Below are 8,875 nucleotides of genomic sequence, written 5' to 3' on the forward strand. Positions count from 1 at the left end.
TCTTGGTATTTTTCCTACCACTATGGCTTTTAACGGGAACCCTGGTGGCGTAGTGATTAAGAGCTCAGCTGCTACCCAAGAGGTCGGCAGTTCGAGTCCACCAGGCACTCCCTGGAAACTCTATGGGGCAGTTCTACTCTGTCCTGTAGGGTCGCTATAAGTCGGAATTGACTCTACCGCAGTGGGCTTTTTTTTTTTTTTTTTGGCATGGCTTTTCATAGTTTCAAATAAAATCTTGGAGACAACAATGAAGCACTCTTAGAAATGCTGCATCATCGTTGTTCCCAGTCATCCACAGATAATTCTGTGTGGGGAAATATGGACATGTATTAGCCAAAAAGATCCACCAAGATCCGCCAATGGGTGCTAAAGTTAGAAGACTAAGTCTAAGCAGAAATAAAATATTTGCATAGTCTCAAAGTATCTCTCCCCAAATATTTACTAATTACAAGGGAAAAATAGCAATTTTACAGTGGTGAATGTGAGTGGACACTACCGAAACCAACTGATCAAGGTTAACGCCCCAAATGATACATTTCAACATCAGATACCCCCTGAAATGTTGCAATGAGAAGGGCACAATGCCTCTGTAATATCCTTCCAAATAATGGAAACTTGAATCTCATCAAGAAAAACTCAGACAAAGCCAAATTGAAGGATGTTTATAAAATAATTGACTGGTACTGCTCCAAAATGTCAAGGTCATGAAAGACAAAGAAAACCTGAGGAACCGTCAAAGAATGGAGAGGATAAAAAAGCATAACTAAATTCAGTGTGGGATCCTGGGTTCGATCCTGGATATTAGAGGCAAAATTCAAATTCCAATTAATTTTGTTCTTTAGTTAATAGTATGGTGTCAAGATTAATATCCTATGTTTTGAAAATTGTTCTATGGTTATGTAAGATAGTCACATAAGGGGAAGCTGGATGAAGGATTTATGGAACTTTCTGTACTATTTTTGTAACTCCTCTGTAATTATCTCAAACATATGCATTCTCCTGATTATTAATGAGGCTGAGCATAATTTCATTTGCCTGTTTATTTGCCTGTACAGTTTTCTTATACATCTACAGTCATTCAAGTCTTCCCCCCATTTTCTTTTGTTTGTTTGTTTTTAGTGATGTGTATCTGTTTATTATATATTCACAATACTAGTACATTGTTGGTTTTATATGTTGCAAGTAGACACTCTCCTTATCTGTTATTTTTTTTTAACTCTTTTATGCTGCCTCTTGATGAATAGAATTTTTAAAATATAGTCAAATTTATTACTAGAAAGAAATACATTCAGAAGTGTTGGACTTTGTGAAGAAGTTTTAGGAATATCTTGACAAATTTGTTTTGCTTTTTTTTTTTTACTTTACAGACACACAAGCATGACACATGATAAAAATCTATGCCCAAATAAGTTCACAAGAGCTTTTAGTGAATATAAAATAATAATTCTGACTAATAAAAGTATTATGGGGAAAATGGCAACGTATTTTCTTTCATGGTGGTACATAAATAATAATGTACCATACAGTCGACACTGCCTTAGAGTCAATAAAATAAGCATAATCCATTAATTCAATAAATATTAAGTATTTTCTATGTACGTCAGTCACTGTCCCAGATTTAGGATTTACGATGATAAACAAAATGGAGAATTTGAACTTACACTGTAGTTCAGGGAGACAGGCAATAACTCAGTTCATAAATGTGATAATTTTGGATAGGGTTGCATGTTGTGAAGATGATAAACAAACTAATGTAATAGAGAGTGATGGTGATAGTGAGTACTTTTACTTTAGAAAAGACCTTTGAGAGCTGAAATCTGATGAGAAGGAGCTAGATATTTGACGATTGGGGGAAAAGCATTACAAACAGAGGCAACAGTAAATGGAGTAGGAGGAACAAACTTGTTGGAATTAACATGGCAGTGGAATCGAATCGTTGTGATCCAGGGGTTAGAGAATTAGGCTAGCTCACTTTACGGCCTTGGTGGCACAATGGTTAAGTGCTCAGCTGCTAACCAAAAAGCTGATGGTTCAAACGCACCAGCAACTCCCCTGGAGAATTACGTGGCAGTCTGCTGCTGTAAAGACTTACAGCCTTGGAATCTTTATGGGGCAGTTCTACTCTGTCCTATAGGATTGTTATGAGTTGGAATCAACTCAGTGGCAATGCGTCTGCTTGTTTTTTGACTGTGGTAAGATAGCTTGGATTTTATTCTAAGTGCAATGGGTTTCCGTCAGGATCTAATTGAAGTTAAATCAAAAATATGCTTTTGCTCCACCCTTCCCTCTGGCTAGCTCACATTCATTACTTTTGGTGCAGCAGCTTAACATACCCACATAATTCTCCCATTAAGTTCACTGTCAAAATTTTAAAGGGAAGCATATGCAAAGCATTATTTTTTACATTATTAAATTCTAATATTTTATTACAATAATGTTATTCTTCTATTACACTTAAAAAGCCTTTTGCACGTTTTATTTCATTTCATCGTAATGCAGTGTGCAAAGACCTGGAGGTAAAAAATCAAAAGTGAAGAAAAAACTCAGCATTTCTCAAGCTGAGAGAACTGAAGAAAAAATTTAAGCCTCAAGTTGCAATATTGAAGGATTCTATGGACAAAAAATTGAGTGATCCAGGAAGCATCAAAAGAATATGGAAGAAATACATAAAGTCTCTCCACCAAAAAGAATTGATCAACATTACTCCATTTCAGAAGGTAGCATATGATCAAGAGCCCATGGTACTGAAGGAAGAAGTCCAAGTTACACTGAACATATGGTGAACAATAAGGCTCCAGGAATTGATGGAATATCAGTTGAGATTTTCAACAAATCGATGCAATGCTGGAAGTGCTCACATGTGTATACTAAGAAATTTGGAAGACAGCTACCTGGCCAACTGACTGGAAGAGACCTAAAGTCATGCTCATTCCAAAGAAAGGTGATCCAAAGGAATAAAAAAAACTATCAAACAGTATCGTTAATATCACATGCTAGCAAAATTCTGCTAAAGAAAATTCAAAAAGGGCTGCAGCTGTACATTGGCAGGGAACTTCCAGAAATTCAAGCTGGATTCAGAAGAGGATGTGGAACAAGGGATATCATTGCTGATGTCAGATGGATCTTGACTGAAAGTGAAAAACACCAGAAGGATGTTTACCTGTGTTTTATTGGCTACGCAAAAGCATTCAACCGTATGGATCATAACAAATAATGGATAACATTGCAAAGAATGAGAATTCCAGAACACTTAACTGTGCTTGTGCAGAACCTGTACATAGACAAAGAGGCAATTTTTCAAACAGATCAAGGGGATACTGTGTGGTTTAAAATCAGAAAAGGTGTGTGCCAGGGTTGTATCCTTTCACCATCTTTATTCAATCTCTATGCTCAGCAAATAATCAGAGAAGCTGGTCTATGTGAAGAAGAGTGCGGAATCAGGATTGGAGGAAGACTCATTAAAAACCTGCGATATGCAGATGGCACAACCTTGCTTGCTGAAAGTGAAGAGGACTTGAAGCACTTACTGAAGAAGATTAAAAACTGCAGCTTTCAGTATGAATTACACCTCAACATAAAGAAAACAAAAATCCTCACAACCAGATCAATAAGCAACATCATGATAAATGAAGAAAATACTGAAGTTGTCAAGGATTTCATTTTACTTGGATTCACAATCAATGCCCACGGAAGCATCAGTCAAGAAATCAAACGATATATTGCACCAGGCAAATCTGCTGCAAAAGACCTCTTTAAAGTCTTAAAAAGCAAAGATTTCGCTTTAATGACTATAGTGTGCCTGACCCAAGCCATGGTCTTTTCAATCACCTCATATGCATGCAAAAGCTGGATGAGGAAAAAGGAAGACTGAAGAAAAATTGGTGTATTTCAATTATGGTGTTGGTGAGAAATATTGAATATGCCGTGGACTGTCAGAAGAATGAACAAATCTGCCTTGGAGGAAATACAGCAAGAATGCTCCTTAGAAGCAGGGATGGCAAGACTGTCTCACTAACTTTGGACATATTATCAGGAGGGAACAATCCCTGGAGAAAGATATCATGCTTGGTAAAGTAGAGGGTCAGTGAAGAAGAGGAAGACCCTTAACAAAATGTATTGACACAGTGACTGCAACAATGGGCTCAAACATATCTACTATTGTGAGGATGGCACAGGACCAAGCAACATTCAGTTCTGTTATACACAGGGTTGCTATGAGTAGGAACTGGCTCTACAACACCTAACAAGATAATGCCTTTTAAGTGTCTGGGAGCATGTTAATGAATAAAATGTTTTGGATAGTAGGATGTTAGTGCCAAATCTCAATTACTTACATTAATTCTTATGGAAATAATTATTCTTTATATAAATTTTTGCTGTAGATTTTGTTTTCCCATTCTGAAACCTTGAATGCAGATCCCCTTTACCATACACAATTACCATATTTTTCTAAAAGAAACTCCTCTTAACTTCCCTAAGTAGAAAGATCATAATGTCAGAATAAAGACAGTTATTAAAATCTTTAACAAATTTAGCCTTATAAAAAAAGCTCTACATTGACCTAATTTTTCTCATTTGACAGGGAACTGACAAAAATCTTAGCCATCACTGTTGAAGGAAAACCTCGTAAATGTGTAAGGCATGCTTAGTTTTGTTGTTTGTTTGTTTTGTTTCATTTCATTTGCAAATGCATTACTTTTATTTTCCTCAAAAGCCAGTCATGCATTGTGAATCTAGGATAGCGATAGTCATATGGTATCCTTTGTAAGCCCAAGGTTTCCGTGGGCATCCCTGGAGCTCACAGCCAGAGCAGTAGTCCTGAGATTTCACGTATTGAAGCTTTCTCCACAGCCACAAGTTCCTTTGATGTTTGGGTTATTGAACACAAACCCACTGAATAATTTGTTTTCTATATAGTCCATTTCTGTTCCTAAATGGGTTAACTGCTTTCTTTTCGATGAACACTCTGGCACCATCTTGAACGTCTTCATCAGAATCTCCTTTTGTCTCTGTATATTCTAAAGTATAAGAAAGGCCATTGCAACCCCTGGTTCAGACACCAACTTTCACACCTACACGTTCAGGCTTATCTTTAAGATATGGTTTATCTTGTGCACTGCTGAAGGAGTCAGGATGAAGGCAGCCCATATGGCCTGCAGCTTCCTCTTGCTCACAGACGGGATGGTGGCTCAGACTAGGACTAAAGAAGTTGACATCTTTGCCACCCCAGTGGCTTTCCTGGGAGCCATGACAGCTCAACCACTTTACAGGGATACTGCACATGCACTGAGGCCTCAACCTCCTGCTCACAGGCAGGCATGCTGAGTTTGGTTCTCAAATGGGATACAGAGATAATGCACTTATTCATAGCTGTGGATAAAAAGAACAGCCCTAATCAATTTCATTGTCCATTTAAGTTTCTGAGAAAAGAATAATAAATACGATGAATAACCAAAAATAATTAATTTTTTTGGCTGGTAGTTGTTCCTTAGTAAACTAAATGATGTTGTTTGCCATTGAGTCGATTCTGACTCATAGAGACCCTATATGACAGAGTGAAATTTCCCAATAGGGTTTCCTAGGCAGCAGATCACCAGGTCTTTTCACCTGCCAAGCCACTAATGAGTCCAAATGCCGACCTTTTAGTTAGCAGCTAAGCACTTAATCTTTGTGCAACCAGAGTGCTATATCTCCCCCAAAATCCAGGACTAAAATGTCATATAGGAGATGATTTCCCAAGGGACTTCAAGAGGTTAACTGCAATTAATTTTGGTTAAAAAAAAGATGAGGGGTGGTGCCAAGATAGTGGAGTAGTCAGATGCTTCCAGTGAGCCCTCTTACAACATAGATCCAAAGAAACAAGTGAAAAGATTACCTTTATGACAAGCTAGAAGCCCTGAACATCAAAGGCAGAATTAGAAAATAGATTTAGCAGCAGGGGGAGGGAGAGATGGTTCCGAAGTGGAGAGGAATTGCTGAACCTGAATCGCAGGGAACCCTCAGGCACCGTTCCTGGGAGCAGCTGCAGTGGGCTGGTGGTAGCCCTCAGCCGCAGTTTCCTCAGGGGGTAACATCCAGCCACACAGCATACTCACACCTCCAGAACCAGAGAAGAATGGCACTCTTAGCAAAAGCTAAGTTGTGTATATTTAACCATGGCCTCCCCCCATCCCAAAGCTGGCTTCAGTGGCTGTCAATTTCCCTGGGTCTGAGGTAGGCCCTGTTGCAAGACCTGAGCCACTTTCCCACCTTGGAGAAGGAATAAATTCACAATTGGGGAAAAGATAATCTGCCAGCTTCATTAACGTGGGGAGCTAAGGACAGAGGCGGCTCCTGTCCAGGCATAAATGATCTGTGGACTTTGAATAGCTTTCTGCCCTGCATGGACCTATGCGGGCCTATTTCAGGAGAATAGGTCCTTGTTTGCAGACTGGAACTGTTTCAGCTGTGTGGTGGAGAGGTGGGTGTTTGATGTTTGACACCACTTTGCCTATTAAATAGCATCCTCACCTACCCACATCAGGGGCCTAAGGACTAGTGGCTCCACTCAGGTCACCCAGCCACCCACAACTGGGGTCCAAAGATAACTGGTACCTCCCGGTCCTTACAACCAAAAGCACTGGGTGACCAAGGTCTGTCTGCAGAACACATCCACCTGTGTGTTCTAGGGAACAGGGATACGCTTTCCTCATAGACACTTGGGGGATGGTTGTCAGCCCCCTGCCTTGTTCACAGCGTGATCCCTTTCTGCAACCAGATACTGGTACTTGCACCAGTCACCCCTGCCCCCCTAAGACTGTAGGACAGAGACTGTACCACACACTTGATGACAAACTACCTGGACACCTGAGCTGAATCCATACAAGAAAAGTGAATGGACTCCTCGGCTCATATACCTGGTAACAGCTCTAGCCATCTGGTGACAACATGTTAGAGCTTCAAAGGCGAACATAATCAAGCAGCTCACTCAAGCAACTTATCTGGAAATATCAAAACAAAACAGAGCAAGAAGCTAGGATACACTAGACAAACAAAATAAACTAATACAATAACTTATAGATGGCTCAGAGACAACAGTCGATATCAAGTCACATAAAGAAGCAGACCATAATCACTTCAACAAGCTCTCAAACAAAGAATCAAGGGATATTCTGGATAAAGGTGCCTTCATGGAATTACCAGATACAGAATACAAAAGATTAATAAACAGAACTCTTCAAGACATCAGGAAGGAGATCAGGCAATACGCAGAACAAGCCAAGGAACACATAGACAAAGCAGTTGAAGAAACTTAATAAGTTGAAAGAATCCATAGAGAAACAGCAATCAGAAATTCAGAAGATTAACAATAAAATTACAGAATTAGACAACTCAATAGAAAGTCAGGGGAGCAGAATTGAGAAGTGGAAGGGAGATTTTGTGAGACTGAAGATAAAGCATTTGCCACCAATATACTTGAAGAAAAATCAGATAAAAGAATTTTAAAAAATGAAGAAATCCTAAGAATCATATGGGACTCTATCAAGAGAAATAACTTATGAGTGATTGGAGTACCAGAACAGGGAGGGATAACAGAAAATACAGAGAAAATTGCTGACGATTTGTTGGGAGAAAACTTCCCTGATATCATGAAAGATGAAAAGATATCGATCCAAGATGCTCATCAAACTCCACATAAAGAAGACCTTAAAAGAAAGTCATCCAGACACATTATAATCTAACTTGCCAAAAGCCAAAGATAAAGAGAGAATTTTAAGAGCAGCTAGGGATAATCGAAAAGAAGCCTACAAAGGACAGTCAATAGGAATAAGCTTGGACTACTCAGCAGAAACCATGCAGGCAAGAAGGCAGTGAGATGACTTATATAAAGCATTGAAGGAAAAAAATTGCCAGCCAGAAATCCTATACCCAGCAAAACTGTCTCTCAAATATGAAGGCAAAATTAGGACATTTCCAGATAAACAGAACTTTAGGGAATTTGTAAAAACCAAACCAAAACTACAAGAAATACTAAAGGGAGTTCTCTGGTTAAAAAATCAATAATATCAGATATCAACCTAAGACTAGAACACCGGACAGAGCAATCAGATGTCAACCCAGATAGGGAAATCACAAAAATAAATCAAGATTAAAAAATGCTCAAAACAGGGAAACAACAAGGTCATTATGTAAAAGAAGGCAACATTAAAACGATAAAGAGGGACTAAGAAATGTAGTCATAGATCTTTCATAAGAAGAGGAAGACAAGGCGATATAAAGAAATAAAAGTTAGGTTTAAACTTAGAAAAATAGGAGTAAATATTAAGGTAACCACACAAGAGACTAACAATTGTATTCATCAGAATAAAACACAAGAAAAAAATAGAGACTCAGAAGAACAAAATCAACTACAGCAAATAAGAGGAAGAGACAATATATAAAGATAAGCTGCTCAGCACAAAAAATTAAGTGAGAAAAAGAAATTGTCAACAGCACACAAAAAAAGACATCAAAATGACAGCACTAAACTCATGCCTATCCATAATTGTGCTGAATGTAAATAGACTAAATGCACCAATAAAGAGACAGAGAGTGGCAGAATGGATTTAAAAAAATACAATCCATCTACATGCTGCCTGCAAGAGACACACCTTAGACTTAGAGACAAAAACAAACTAAAACTCAAAGGATGGGGAAAAATATATCAAGTAAACAACAACTAAAAAACAGCAGGAGTGGCAATATTAATTTCTGACAAAATAGACTTTAAAGTTAAATCCACCACAAAGGATAAAGAAGGACACTACATAATGACTAAAGGGATAATATACCAGGAGGATAGAACCATATTAAATATTTATGCACTCAATGACAGGGCTGCAAGATACATAAAACA

General features: G+C 38.4%; 1 pseudogene; it reads right to left on the reverse strand.

Moving 5' to 3' along the window:
- Window positions 1-4,718: 4,718 nt before the first annotated feature.
- Window positions 4,719-5,216, reverse strand: LOC100677353 (iron-sulfur cluster assembly 1 homolog, mitochondrial-like; annotated as a pseudogene).
- Between the last annotated feature and the right edge of the window lie 3,659 nt (window positions 5,217-8,875).

This window comes from Loxodonta africana, chromosome 3 (assembly GCF_030014295.1).
Source record: "Loxodonta africana isolate mLoxAfr1 chromosome 3, mLoxAfr1.hap2, whole genome shotgun sequence".
Lineage (NCBI taxonomy): Eukaryota > Metazoa > Chordata > Mammalia > Proboscidea > Elephantidae > Loxodonta > Loxodonta africana.